This window comes from Silene latifolia, chromosome 3 (genome assembly GCF_048544455.1).
Source record: "Silene latifolia isolate original U9 population chromosome 3, ASM4854445v1, whole genome shotgun sequence".
NCBI lineage: Eukaryota > Viridiplantae > Streptophyta > Magnoliopsida > Caryophyllales > Caryophyllaceae > Silene > Silene latifolia.
The window spans coordinates 152,291,426-152,307,264 of NC_133528.1; the positions used below are offsets into that span (position 1 = coordinate 152,291,426).

A 15,839-nucleotide genomic window follows, 5' to 3' on the forward strand; every position below is an offset into this window, starting at 1 on the left:
AGAAAATTTGGGGAAAAATTGATTTTGGTAGATGCAAATGAGAGAGAGTGAGTGATAGATTTAGAAGGGAAGAGTCAAATTAGAAAATGTAAAAGTAATGTTACTTTACTCTTTTCCTCTTTGTTTACTGAGAAGAATTAGTGCGTTTTTTTTTTTTTTTTTTTTTTTTCATATTGGGCCCCCTCTGTTGTTGGGCCCTTGTCATTTAACCCAGTAAACAACCCTCTGGGCCGGCCCTGGTCATAACCTGTCTCTCTAAATCTGTGATATCAATTACCGTGGCTTCCTTGCCATCCACAACTAAAACTTCCTATAAATGATTTATGACTGCTTGTTTTGTCCATCTTGACTTTTAATCGAGTCTGAGTTACATAGTTCCTATATATGGGCGTTTCCTGCTTTAGGATTTCCCCCGGGCCCCATGGCTAATAGTCTAATACTCAATCCCTATTCCATGATCACAATCAGGTACTCCTAACTCCCTCCATATCTTTATGATCTTTATGATGTTCCCATTTTATTAAAATACTTCTCACATATATTCAACAAACGGAAACTTCATTAAATAACGGAGGGAGTACTAGGTTTCTCTGCCGGTTTGTTATACCTCCTGTTAGAGATTGAGTATGTACGAAACAGGAATTGACAATAATAACACCGCACCGAATCGACTCCGCTTTCCTAATAGAATAATTCGACCCTTAACAGTGCCTGGGTATAATCGAACTTTCTATTGAGATAAGACGGTGCCCTCTAATTTTTGGCACAAAAATTAGAGACGTAATATAGAAATATTTTGTGTAAATGTTATCCGTTCTTTGATGCAAAATGATTTTCCGTTGTATCTTTTCTTCTCATCCTTCATCTATATATATAGGAAGGATTTGGGAAAAGGGAAAATAGGGTGATGTATTTCTGAAGGGTTGGAACTCTTCAGAAATTCAGATACAATTAATTAATTACGCGGAATTTAATTACTCTTAAATCACCCCCGTCAGAGTTATTCGAACGAAAACTATTCCGAAATCCCGTAAATAATTATATGAGCATACACTTTGTACTTCCCGAACTCGTATTATATTATTTAGAAATTACCCATCAATGAACCGACCTTAATTACGCCAAATGAACCGGTAATTAGTCTTAAATCACCAACATTCCTCCCCCATTTAAGCGTAATTCAAGATTTTAATTTAGCTAACAAACATACCAATTTATGCATAAATGAAAATGTCACGAAGATTGAATTTTCACTTAGTGAAATTACACATTTCAAATATTCGAGTATCGGGGTGTGACTAAGCATTGAACCCTTGCTACCCATTTTGAATACATAAAGATAACTCACACATAAACTAATTTATTTCTAAAATTACATAAACCGACACTTAATTACAAGCCTAATGTCCCTTATCTATTCATGAACATTTGAGGAGCCAAACCCAATCTCCTTTGAAGCGGCTGAACTTCATGTTCATATAGGTTGATTCTTTTAATCGTGTCCTTGCAAACACACTTTTTCAAAAGATCAAACTTGCAACATGCAAGTCTAAGCACACACCTCGGGATATAAATTATTGTGTGCTTCAATCTCTTAACAATAGGCCTTCCACATTGAATTCAACCTCTAACATTGTATTAGAGGGAATTGGGTATCCTATCGCCAAGGATCTTATACGAGTTTTAGTCTCATCCCGTCAACCGACTTTATAACCAAGTCCCTAATTGACCCTTTATGCAAAGTGATCAACTAAATCTGAGATCTCACAAAACAAACGATATCATCCTATTTTGATAGTATATATACCTTTTAAATAATGTCTTGGTGCGGCCGTCACCATAATTCCCTTGACTATAAACTTAGCCAATGAAACATCTCTATCAAAATATGGGTGAACTCAGTCTCGTTCATAAATGAAACTCGTAGATTAGCTACTTAGCCTCTTTACCAACTATAGCTAACACTACAAATCCCTACTCCAATGTTGACTTTGTAATGCAAACTTAGCTTCTTGGATACCCATATACTATTGGTGTAACCCCCAAGCAATAATACACTATCATTTGTAGACAATTACATCTACCAAGGTAATACCATTTGCATACAACCATTCTTCTAAACCGAAAGAAAAAAACCAACATAGGATAAACTATAAATCACGATTATTCTTTTTTTTTTTTTTTTTACAGTTGCCTAATAATTTGCGAAGGATGAGTACTAGCTAAACTAGTATACTTACTCAATTTCCAATCGCAAATTCTATACAAGGCTTTGTGAACCTCGAGTTATGATATCACTTTAATTATTGGATAAAAGTATCATACTCGACCCTTGGGAGTATTAACCGGAGAATAATAGTCATACTCTCACCCTAGATCCTAATATCAAAGATCAAATTACCTCCCCCATATCGTCCTCCATAGACGAACACGAACAGAACCACCTTTTACAAAGTAAATCATCTTTGGTCTATGCCAACGATCAATTTGTCAATAATCCTACAACAAATGACTACTCCATTACCGTACTCGTCAAATAACTGTACATTCAATGCTATTGATGTACCTCTTACATGGTTAAACCACCATAACTCCATAATTTCGCAATGACTCATTTAAGCCATTTTTACCTAGATTACTAGGTAACATTTATTACAAGCATTGAGCATAAGACTTCACATTTGACATAAACACGATTAAAATTAATTACATAACAATTATTATAAGAACAATACTATTAAATAACCGATTTAATAAACAGTACACTAATTTCCATAGATATTTCACAAGACATGTTCATCTCACATATATGATATCCAATGTAAGACTTAACATAATTTGAATATCTATATACTCGTATATGATATTGGGTGAGTTTTAATTCCACCTTGAATTTAATCAAGATGCCTAGATACCATACAACGGCCTCTAGTATCTTCCTAAACTGATTCACAATGTAATCAAGTATCAAGCGACATATGTATACCTATATGTTATCGCTCAATACATACAATACACACATTTTTGTGTATTACGCTTAAGAGAGTTTACATAATATAATCATTCCACTCTTTAAGACATATCTTCCATTATATTAAACCATATAATAATCAGATATATATGAATATAAAATAGTATACAATAATAAGTCCCTGTTCTTTTGAACTGAAACTAATCTGATCTGAACTGAACTGAACTTATAGGATCTGAACTGAACTGAACTAAACTTATAGGATCTGAACTGAACTGAACTTATAGAATATGAATTGAACTGAACGTATAGGATCTGAACTGAACTGAACTAAACTTATAGGATCTGAACTGAACTGAACTTATAGAATATGAATTCTCTACATGGCCGACCATTACTGATTTTTTGAAAAAAAAAAAAAATTCATATAATGACGTGGGTTAATGAGGATGCTTTAAATGTTCTTATATTAATAAAGATAAGATTCTCATGACATATTTGATTGGTCATGGAATCGGACATGTTTCTTGTTTCTACGGTTTAATTTAAAATAAAGGGCCCATGTAATTAATCTGAGTTATAATTGTCCAGCACGCTGTCAGCTGTCGCTGCTGATACAGTTTTATTTACAACCCGTTAGCTCATTCATATAATCATATGCAATAGAGTTATTGGAATCTCAGTTTCCAATATATGGTCGACTATACGTTTACATACCTTTTTAAAGAGCACCACATCAAAAAGGAATAGTAACTGTTGACTGTTGTAAAAAAAAAAAGAGAGAGTTGACTCTGCCATTTTCAAAGTTAGTCCATTGCAAAATGTTAGGAATTAGAAAATCCGATAATTGTAAATTTGAGAGTTATTTGATTAATAGCTTTACTAGTATAGATCCCGCGCAAATGCGCGGTTTTTTAGATATGGATATTAGAGAATGTAACAATTATACTATTTGTATTTTAGTAATGTAAATCCCGCACATTTGCAGTATATATAGAGGTTTTATTTTTAGTTATTATTTAAATATTTAAAATTGATACATTATTAATTTTTCATATACCTCATCGAATTTCGATATGAGAAAAAAATGAACTATGAACTAATCAAGAAAATTTAGAAAAGTTATAAAATATATTTAATGATTTTTTTTCTTTAACATAAAACTAATGTTTACAAATAATAAATTTTCTCAAATTATATTAATGATTTTTTATTTTTTTTTGTGACGAAGCTAATTATATCAGTTTAATATTTGTTTTATACAAAATGTGTCAATTCTTTCTCTCATATATAATAATACATAACAAAAATTTAGAAATTTACAGTTTATAAAATTATAGTGAATTTATCTTCTTTAATTAAAATATTATAATTTAGATTTTCAAAGAAAATATTATTATTTGATTAGAAGGTTATATTTTGATGAAATGATAATAATTTAAAGAAAGAAGTATTTTTGTTTTCTTATTTAGCTTGATACCTTTTTGGAGGAAAACTTTGGAGAATTTTATTCTCTTAGTATATATGAGGATTCATTCCAAATTTTATACCTTCAAATTTTTATATTTCACCTAATTGTACTTTAATATGAGAAAAAAAAACGTAGTATGTCATGAATTTTTTTCTAACATAAAGTTAATGATTTTATTTTATAACTTTGCTTAAATTATCTTAATGAGTTTTTTTCACGTAGCTATTAATATTATTTTATTGTTTTATATAGTTTAAGTATGCATTAAGTCATTTTCGAAGAAAAATTAACGATTTTGTATTTTATAATTTTATACTCCTTTTATCTTATTTTGATTAAAACATTATATAATTATAATTTAGAATTTAATAAAAAAAGTCATGCTTTAAGAAAAAGATTATAGTTTAATGGGAAAATTTTATTTCTTTTCTTATATAAGTAGGTGGAGTTTGGACGGAAAACTTTTGAGAATTTTTATTCTCTTAGTAGTAGGGGGGATTATGTACTAGGTAGTATTCCGCGCTTCGGGCGGCTTGTTTTAAAATTTTATTATTTTAATTGAAGAAAAATAATATAACTCATATATTATCTTTAATATTTTTCCTTTGAAATAAAAATAGATTAATTTTTCTCAAATTTAATGTTTTTTAGGTTTAACTTCAATGTTTTAAAATAAAATACATACAATTTAATTATTAAAACTAATAAGTGATAATTAATTATGCATGAACAACGTTTTATAAATAAATTTGTTACTTATCTTACATCATATTAATTAAAATAAAATTTATTCGAATAACGCAACGATGAATATTGAGTTCTCACATTATATTATTTAACAATACATTATGTCCCGAATCAGTTAATATTTGTTCAAAATGATGTGAATATAATTTATATTTTTTTATGTATAACGTACGTGTGATATCTATATAAAATAATAAAACAACAATCATAACATATTATTTTCTCTCCAAAAACTCACTCCACATTTAACATAGATTTTATGATTCCTTAAAAATAGACCAACTAACTAAATAGCCCAATATATAAAATTTATTTTATATTGTTAACATAAAATTTATACCACCATATTTTATTGTTGTTTTTACTAACTTCTCTGTATTTTAAGGTCTTCATAGTATCATAATTAGTTTTAGAATTTTGTGGATTTTTTAAAAATATTTTTCATATCCTATATAGTATATACAATTGTTTGATGGCATGAATTTAAATTTTTTAAGCATCATGTTTTTACTCGATTAGACAATATTGTTTAATCATGCAATTTATATAATCGTTAGTCTCAAAATCACTCCTTTTACGTTTTTTAACCGGTGTGAATAGCTATTTGTTAAAGTGGTCAGTCATGTTGAAGTGTTCATAACTTTCAATCTATCTATACTAATTAATAAAACAATAACAATTGCCATAGTATCTTGATTATTATATTTTTTTACTATGAACTTAATGTTTTGTTGCCGATCTTCTATTATCATGTTATTATAACATCTCCCCTTTCCTTGCACGAGTAAATTGAATAATCTAACAACTAACAAATTGAATTTGAGAAATATTGAGTAAATGTCTTTAGAAAAGGTCTCACAATAAATTTATTATGAGCTTATTTTATAATTATAATACTCCCTCTCATCCAGACCAAAAGTTATATTGACTTTTAGGCACCATTCATGGTCGTAGAGAATCTGTGATATTATTCTTAATCTATAAGAGAAAATATAGTCATGTGAGATCTTATTTGGTTATCGTCATAAATGCTATAAGAATATCAAATTTTTATAATTTTTAATAATGTATAACTAAAGATATTCACGTTGCAAAACACGTCTCGACAAGTACAAAACAGTACCACTGGCAATAAAACAGATGATAACATGGTTAAAAATAAAATGAGTACACTTATTATAAGAATATATACAAAGTTAAAGAACCGTTTCAAGTCATGATTAACAATATAATTATATAATTGTCCTGAATATGATAAATGATTACAATGTTATATCAATAATTTATTTAGAGACTATCTCCGATCTCCCTCAATTTTTTTTATTAGTTAATGCTATTTATACGAATAAAATTTGATTATGAGTAGGTTGACATTGTTTAAACATTAATAAAGGATTAAAGGGTATGCATTAGAGAGTTTTGATTGGATGTATATTTAACATTAGTGAACATAAATAAGGGGTTTACACTTTAGAGTGTCAATGGCCTAATTCTCAATCAAAAATACTATGATATGATATCCTAATATGGCGGGACCGCATAAAAATGATCATTTTATGGTAAAAATTTAGTTTTTGATATTAAAAGTTACCACTATTTTGTTATTAACAATGACTACTTAAAAAATCATTACTATTTCTTATAAATTGGTCACTTTACCAGTCTATATTCTACTTACATTGATAAAAGTGAGAAATTTCTTATTTCTTATAAATAATAAAACACAAACCATAAATATCCTATATGGTAAATTTGCCGATATTTGAAATTATTAACATGCTTTAACATAGGTGTAAACATGTCGACATATGAATGCTCTAATCAAATATATGAGATACGACGAGTGTAAGTTTGATATACAACAAGAGTGTAACTATGCTTTTACAATTACTACTCTCTTAATACTAATGTTATTTTGAAAAAAAAAATTAATACTGTAATTTATATATGTAGATTATACTGTCATAGAAGTATAGTATTTGTAATTGTAATTGTCAAGTATATAATTTTCATATAACTTATGGGAAATCAATCACCTCAAATAAGAAACCAAAACAACGTTGTAAAGCTAAGAATTTACGAAAAAATTTATACATACAATCTATACACGCCCGTGCAACTTTGCATGGGTCCTAAACTAGTTTATGTATCAAATATATAGCGTCCAAACTCAATTTATTCAATTCTTTTGATTGTGTGATACAAATGATATATGTCAAACATTTCTATAAGAAATTTACACCTTTTGTTTTTTAAACAACTATCAATTATATTATTTTTCTACAATGATGTTTAATAAATTACCTGTAAATAAAATAGGTTGAACATTCTCAAATATTTTTTTTGAGGTTTAACTTCAAATATTTAAACGATAACATATAAAATATTTAACTAAAAGAAATATTTAGTTAGTAATAATCAATATTTTATACTTGACGCATAAATATTTAATTGAAGATATTAAAGAAAAATATAACGTATTTTCTACATTTTATGGCGTTTATAATACTATATTAGTTAATAATCATTACTTTTATTTTGATTATTTAAATATACTCGCGATCAATGTGTTACTGTGTACATACATACTCCTTATCACACTATTTAAATCTATCAAATCTCACATGTATTCAATTTCTCGCAATGTAATTTTTTTCATTCGCACACTATAAAAACTTATCTCTTAGTAATTTTCTTTAAGTTCTATTTTTAATAAATACAATGACTCTCCCAAATATATTTTTCTTATCGGATTTAATGGTCTATGTTTTATAATTTTCTCAAAATGTTTTTTACGTAAATGTAAAACACCAAAATCTTTCAATAAATATAATCAAAATTATACTGCTTTGAAAACATTTTTTTTGCAATGAACGTAGTTGTTTACATTTTAGAATTTTTATCGAAATATTTTTTACTAAATTTAGAATCGAATTACCGTGATTTTTTTATGTAATTTTATAATAAAATTATTAAACTATAATTAATATTTTGTTGAGATTTATACATCATTTATTATACTCATATTAAATGATTAGTTGTAATTAATGCTTGTCATTAAGGCTGTATAGGACATGTGGCGCATCCACAACGTTTCAACCCATTATTATTATTATTATTATTATTATTATTATTATTATTATTATTATTATTATTATTATTATTATTATTATTATTATTTTCCCCTTTTTCATTTCGAGTTAGTATCATTATCCAACTCAATTTTCAAATCGATATAAGGTTTTGTTTACTAATCAAATGTGAATTTTGCATTACATTTTCTCCTTTTTCTTTATAAAATTTTATTTTACTGTAAATATTTTTCAACGTATTTTTAAGCTGACTCAAATTTCAAGGTGTTACATTATTAAGACAATCTCAAGCCAACAATTAAGCATGGCACAAGTTATTAACAACTAACTAAGCAATGCACAAATTAACAGAAATAAACAGGTAAACTCTTAGGGTTTTCATTCAATTCCATGATAAGCTGCTGATACAAAGAGTTTAAGGCTCCTTATATGGAGCTTACAATGCAAATCTCTACCCTTGATTTAAACTACAATCTAAGGGATCAAAAGGGCCTTACAAAAGATATAGATGCACAAGTCTTCTAATAAGGACGGTCAAAAGACTAATAAAAACAGACTATCAAAATGCAGAAAAAAGCATAATAAAGTTCCCTTGTTTCTTTACTGAAATGGCAAAACAATTCAGGCTCTTTGAAGCTTGTGTTTGGCTTTTTTGCTGGTTTTTTCCTGGCTTGATTGGGAATACTATGACCCCTCAACGAACTTATTTGAGAATTAATACTGATTAAGTAAGGACAATGCTAGTTGCTCCTCAAACTGGACCTTAAACTTGTGAGCCTATTTAGGTGACCTTTTGAGATTTATTAGGGAAACTTTTCCTGGACTTTTTTTTATAGCTAAGGACCTTAACATTGATTAAAAATAAGTTGGAGCCCTTGGTTTGAAAGTTGCCTTAACGATTCAAGCCATTTCTCTTAATTGGTCAGAACCGTTTCTTGGTGACTTGATGGACAATTGACTAACCCCTTGGCCCTTGCATTAGGTTCTAAGTTATCTACCAGAAAGAAATCATTCCAGAAAAATCTTAAACTTGAATTGGACCCATCCCTGGTTATTAACCAGAAAAAATCACAATAGGCTCATGTAAGTATGTAACGTGCCTACAGAACATTAATTTGATCAATCCATTGCAATTCAACTAATTTTCCACTGTTCTTCAAGCCTGAAGCTATTTTATCTCATATTTTTTTTTTATGTTGTTGGCCTTAATTTGGCTCTACGATATCCTACCATGAAATATGAAAAAGAATTTTGGCAACAAATAATTGATAAACGAGTTATAGTAGCCGATTCTAAAGCTGTATACCCTCCATGGTTCGAGCCTAAGGGTTTGCTTCCATTGGTTTAAAACAACCTATTCAGGTTATACCATATTCTATACTTGGAAAAAATTTACTACACAGATGGAAAAGTAGTTATAAGGATAACATGGTCAAAATATTACCAATAAATGAAATGAGTACATTGGATTATTGGATAGTTCAAAAAAAAAAAAAGTGGGTATATTGGATTGGATAGGAGAGAGTATTATTGTTGGGATAATTCTACTCAAATTACAAATACGTAAAACCGCTTATTGTAAATACTAGTAAGTAGGAGTAGCTAGTATTTTACTTGTGTTAAGAAGAAAAAAAACACAAAAAAAGGTACGATACTTTTTGTGTTAGTCACGTTGTATGACTACTGTTAGGCCATTTCTTATTTGGAATGCAGGTTTCTTATTCTCCTTACTAGTTTTAGGATCCGTGAAATTCACGGGGTCAACTATCTTGTCGATGGTGTCATGTAAACCCGATTTTTCGATCGCACTGGGCCTTAAGGACAAAATAGATTCGTAAGAAAAAAAATTATTAATCAATACGTATATTGTCATAATATATCGTCATTATATATATATATTGTTATGTATATGACCACAATTTGCTAAACTTTTATCACGGTTTATTAGTATTTTGTCACGGATATTGCTAAGTTTGTTAGTGTTTTGCAATGGTTATTGTTTTTTATTTTTATTTTATTTTTTTATTATACTCCTTCCGTTTCGATCATTTTTCTACCATTTATTATTATTTCATTAAAAAATGTTGATTTATATAATTAATTCAATTTAAAAGAAAATTTTCAAAATAGAACTTCTATATTTATTCGCGAACTATAATTCAAGATATATTGAATGATTAACATTGTTTTGAATTAATACGGCGAGAAATATAAACGTTGAAAAAAATAAATGATGAGTTTGTCAGTAAATTTATTCTAACTCCTCTACAGCATTAGCAACTCCCCAATCAACTCAAGACGACGTACATTATAATAAGCACAAGAGAAAGTTTAGTTGTGAAGATAAAATATATTAGTCACCATTATTATTCATATTTCATACAACCTACCAAAACATTAGGGCCGGTTACAAATTAAACGTACAAAATATGTCCCAAACTGTTACAATAATTAAGCAATTAGTTAACAGTTATTTAAATTACAAATAACATCTTGCATCAATCTAAGATGTTATTTGTAATTCGGCTAATTATAATACGCTAGTCAAACCTTCTGATAAAACTTTTCATCTATAATCTGATTATGCTAAAATTAATTTGTTTTTTATCAAACAGGGAAAATGCCTTGTTTAGCAAACAACATATTATGTGAAATTAGTAGATTCCGGTTTAACTAGCTGACACTAACCTCTGTCGGAGTCCACTCAGTATCGTAGTACGACACTGAGGCAGGAACGGAGCCGGAGACAGAAACGTAGCCGGAGACCGGAACGTAGCCGGAGACCGGAACGGGGCCGGAGACCGGAACGGGGCCGGAGACAGGAACAAAACCGGAGAAAAGTCTCCTACAAATCAATAGTTAGAAAAAAACCGTGTATATTTACAAAAGTCTACGTATTATCACAAATTGTTAAGAGAGACGGTCTCTAATTAATGTTAGTGAAAGACCCCTCTCATAATAGATAGTTACCATTTTTATTTAACTTTTTTGTTTGTCTTTTTATTTAGTTCTTGATTATTTATTAGTTGTCTCTCACAATGTAGTGAGAAACGGTCTCTCACGAGACTTATTTGATTGTTTAATAAGATGGTCTCTTAGCGTCAGACCACTCCAAATATACAAAAGCCCAATAAAAACGGGTTAACGGTTGAACCAGGTCGATTCATATCAGTAAAATTTGTGATTTTAAAATTTTTATTAAACCCGACAAACATCAAAATTTTATTGGACTCAAATTTCTATAATTCAAAATAGGCAATAATTAAATTGCGTCTATTTGGTAATCTAATATCAACTTTTTAATTTAAGACGACTAAGATGAAAATAAAAGGAAGTCAAGAGATATAAGTAAACCATGAGAAGATCCGCATCCCGAGTGTGAACAAGCTGCGCCGGAGGTCGAAAAAGAGAGCCTGAAAAATAAACAAAATGAAATGAAAATCTCTACAATAAATTCAGAATCTGTCAAATTTTCAGTAAAGAACAACTTAAACCTCACAAAAATTCGGGTTCGACAAAAATACACAAACTGAAATGAAACTCTCAAAAAATTGGGTTCGACAAAAATAGACAAACGTGGGAATGCGTAGGGAATATCAAGATGTTTTTTCTATTTATACAACTAGATTATAAATTGACTCGTCTTAAGTTTAAGACGAATACTTTCGTCTTAAATGAGAACATGTTTTTATGTCTGTGCGTTGCACGGATTCTAAAATAAGTTGCAACTATAGTGTATTGCATTACTTATGTCAGTTACTAACTTAAAGTCATGTTGATATTGAGAAGTAATAGAGAACAAAAATATTTGTTGATCATCAAGACCTTGTTCTTTTAAGAAATGAGAGAGGGGAACAAAAGCATGCAAAATTACTTCTTTAGTTAGCAAATGAGGTATGAGAGAAATGGTGAAGGAACGGAGGGTCCTAAACAGTACACCTGAGACGATGCAATAGAGTTGGGTATATTACAATCATTCTCATCAAGGAAAAAAAATAACTCAAAATACAAGTTAATGATATAATATTAACATGACATATACTCCCTCCATCCTTATCCAATGTTCCCTCATTCCATTTTCGTACAATCTAATCCAATGTTTCCTTACAGTAAAATAGTAGACAGAATTATACTCTTCTATTTCTTGTATTTACAATGATACCATTGCAACTAAAACTCCACATTATGACTTCTTTTTATACACACCCCTAATTGTTTCCTAGAATACCGCCACAAAAAAAACACTATAAAGTCAATCAACATTAAAATTTTATGCCTAGACCCAAGGGAGCATTGGATTAGATTGAAGGGAGCATAACATTTGATTGTTTAGTTTTGTGTCAAGCAAAGAAACACATTTGAGTTTATTTACATGATATTTTAAAGGTTTTTAGTTTATATTTATATTATTTGCTAGGTTCTTATTTTTATGTAATATACTTTTAAAATAAAATTTATCTGTTTACCTTCTTCAATCTATACCTCACTAACCAACCAAACCCATCAGAATCAACCCTAACCTTAACCATATCCGTGAACAACCCCAACCCCCAAATATGAATCCTATATATTTTTCTATCTCCTAAACACACTTGTAAATATTGGAGAGTAGTCCTACACGTCGAGACATCTTTCCCCTTCCCCCAAAATCCGCCTCCACCACTCGGGGGAAAAAAAAAACCACCATAAAACCAGTCCTCCCTGTGGACATGGGTCACCCGCACGCCCAACCTGTGACACCCTCATTCATTGCGGAAAAGTAAACACATAATTCTAGATAAAAACTGCATGGATATGTTTGTAATAGGTTCATTTGGGTAAAAACCTGTAATTTTTAAAACCTGAACCTGTTATAAAAATATCCAAATGGGAAGGTGTCAAACATGCAAGGTCTAAAGTAAATCTCACAAATAAAACATCGCTAAAGTCGCGAAACAAAGTTATACAACCCAAATATGAAAAAGGGAGACATATGTCCCTAGAAGTATATGACATAAAAAGTGTTTAAGGGTTACAAAGAAATGAAGCCAATCTAGGTCCCAAGGTTACTTTGCTCGCTAGCTCGTCCATGTACCCCATATATGCATCACCTACCTGTCAATCACATTTTATACAAATACGAAAGCCACAGTCAGTGGGGAGTAACTCCGAGTTCTCCAGCCACGAAATGTCATAATTAATATAACATGTAAACATAAGAATATGAATATGAATAACACATAGCCTTAGCATATAGATGCTAGACAATCATGCTTATCATGTGAACAACAATATAACAACACATAGTCCTAGCATGTGAATACTAGACCGACTCATACTACACTATCATGTGAATCACATAACATCCAGGAATCCAAACTCTATCAACCATAGCCGGCTTGCATCTCACCTTTTATGATTCATAGAATCACCAAACAAGAAAGGACAATATATCTAGAGACAGGCATAAGTTCCTAGTACAGTCAATAGTCACTCTGTAACTCGAGTCTATACCACGAGGTAAGGTAGACACCCTAGTCCTAAACCTGCGCAGACCTAGCGACATGCGGAAAATACCGCATCCAAGACCCATGATCACACACATGAGTACCCCTAAGGAGTCCACCAAAGGGTTGGCTAGTACTTAAGCTGACCACATACTTCTAAGAGTACGTCAGGAGGTCATGCCCTAACTTGGATATAAGCCCACCAAGCTAAGACACAAAGGCTATTAAGCTGTGAACATACACTCGTCAAAGACTATAAGGGCCTATCTATGACATCGACCGAAGTCACTCACCTAGGACCTAGTCCCAACTGAATGCTTTAGCCTACAACACTTAAGGCAAGTAGGACACCCACTTAACCATAAGAGGGGCAAAGAGTCCAACTTTCAAACATAATGCTAACATTCTATCATGTGAAAGGCTATATAAATGTCTATTCAGCAGACAATCCAACCATACCCTCAATGTCATCAATAACCAAATTATAGCTAACCATCAATATTATAATCCATGAGAATAAGCTAAAATGGCAACAAGGCAAGAAGACTCAAGTATAAGGCAACCAATTCATCCAACAACCAACATGTGAAATGATAATTACAAATATCAAGGCATAACATAAAACATCCAATAACAACCAATCTCACCTCAAAGACAAACTCTCGACCTTAGTCCCGCGACAGGTCATTGGTCAAATCGAGGCTGACCGGTTTAAACCTAGTTTGACCAAACTCGTTCGGTCAATCTGGCCCAGCTCAGAGTCTTGGCCTACTTTTGGCCCAAATCATAATAATTATCACAATGTCATTCTCATGCTAAATTTCAATTCTTAACATGTGAATGCTATCAAACTAAAGACTTTATTTTAATTTACAAAAATGGCTAATTCAACATAATTTTAGCATAATAAAACTAATCACATACTAAAAGTACCACCATGCTTAAATACATACTCCAAAGAACTCAAACATTCAACATTAAAGCCCAAAACCCGACCCCAAAGTCACGGACCAACCCCGGGCCTTCCGCGGCCCGTCACAGGCCTGTTTCACTGCTGTGAACAGTACCACGGGTCTGTGAACAGTACCTGTTTTCTCGGTTTTCACACAAGGGTAAACTTTTCTATAACTTTTTTTGATAAAACGACGCCATTTACTCATACGGACTCCGAATTGAGTGATTCAAGTGGCTAAACCACCTAATTTTTCGATGCCGTTCAATCTGTCATATTTTTGGAAACATTGGAAAACGTCTCGATCCGGTACTGACGCGTTCCAGCCAACACGCGAACTTGTCACAACACATAATTCTTCATCCAAATTTGTTCTAAACAATAATATACAAATGGTTAACATAAATTAAACATAAGCATACTCATCTTACTCCATTCATTCATTTATCAACAAGATCGTCTCAAACAATAACAAACAACAACAACAACAAACAACAACAACAACAAACAACAAACAACAAATACAACTACTAATGTGACATTAATTCGTCGAGTAACTCGGAATAGTTACCTTAAGCTAGCAAAGAGACAAGTAATAACTTGAGAAAGCTTCTAAAACCCAAAATTACTCTTCATCTTCAACAACATATGAGTCACCTAACTCATCTTCAAATTCTTCACCTATAAGAACAACAAAAACACAATTATTAAGCTTAAATTCGAAACCCTAAAATAAAGTGTCTTAAACAAAATTTGGGGGAAATGAAAATAAAGCTTACTAGTAGATGGGGATTGAAGAGAGGATTCCGAATATATAATTTTTATGCGATTTGGTGGAGAAATGAAGAAGTTATGGTGGATTTAGGAATTGTAAGGGGGTTATTTTGAGAGAAATTTGGTGTTTGAGAGAAGGAGGAGATAGATTGAGTTATGGAGGAAATGAAAATTGGAAGAAGAGAAAAATGGAGGGTAGTTAACAAGCCAAAGGCATGGGAGATGGGTCATTTGTTTACGTTTTGGTTCGTTTCGACGGAAATTAGAAATATTCGTCGAACGCGATTTCCGAGAAAAATAAAGTTCTTAAACACGATTTTACTAAAAGATTAAGTACTCATATACC

At 30.8% G+C, this 15,839-nt stretch overlaps 1 long non-coding RNA gene across 1 annotated transcript; it reads right to left on the reverse strand.

The window, feature by feature from the left end:
- Positions 1–13,190: 13,190 nt before the first annotated feature.
- On the reverse strand, positions 13,191–15,631 carry LOC141646475 (uncharacterized). Its single transcript, XR_012545569.1, has 3 exons — positions 15,499–15,631; positions 15,291–15,400; positions 13,191–13,375 (listed from the first exon to the last, which is right to left on the reverse strand). It is a non-coding gene; the product is annotated as an uncharacterized LOC141646475 (long non-coding RNA).
- Positions 15,632–15,839: the final 208 nt, after the last annotated feature.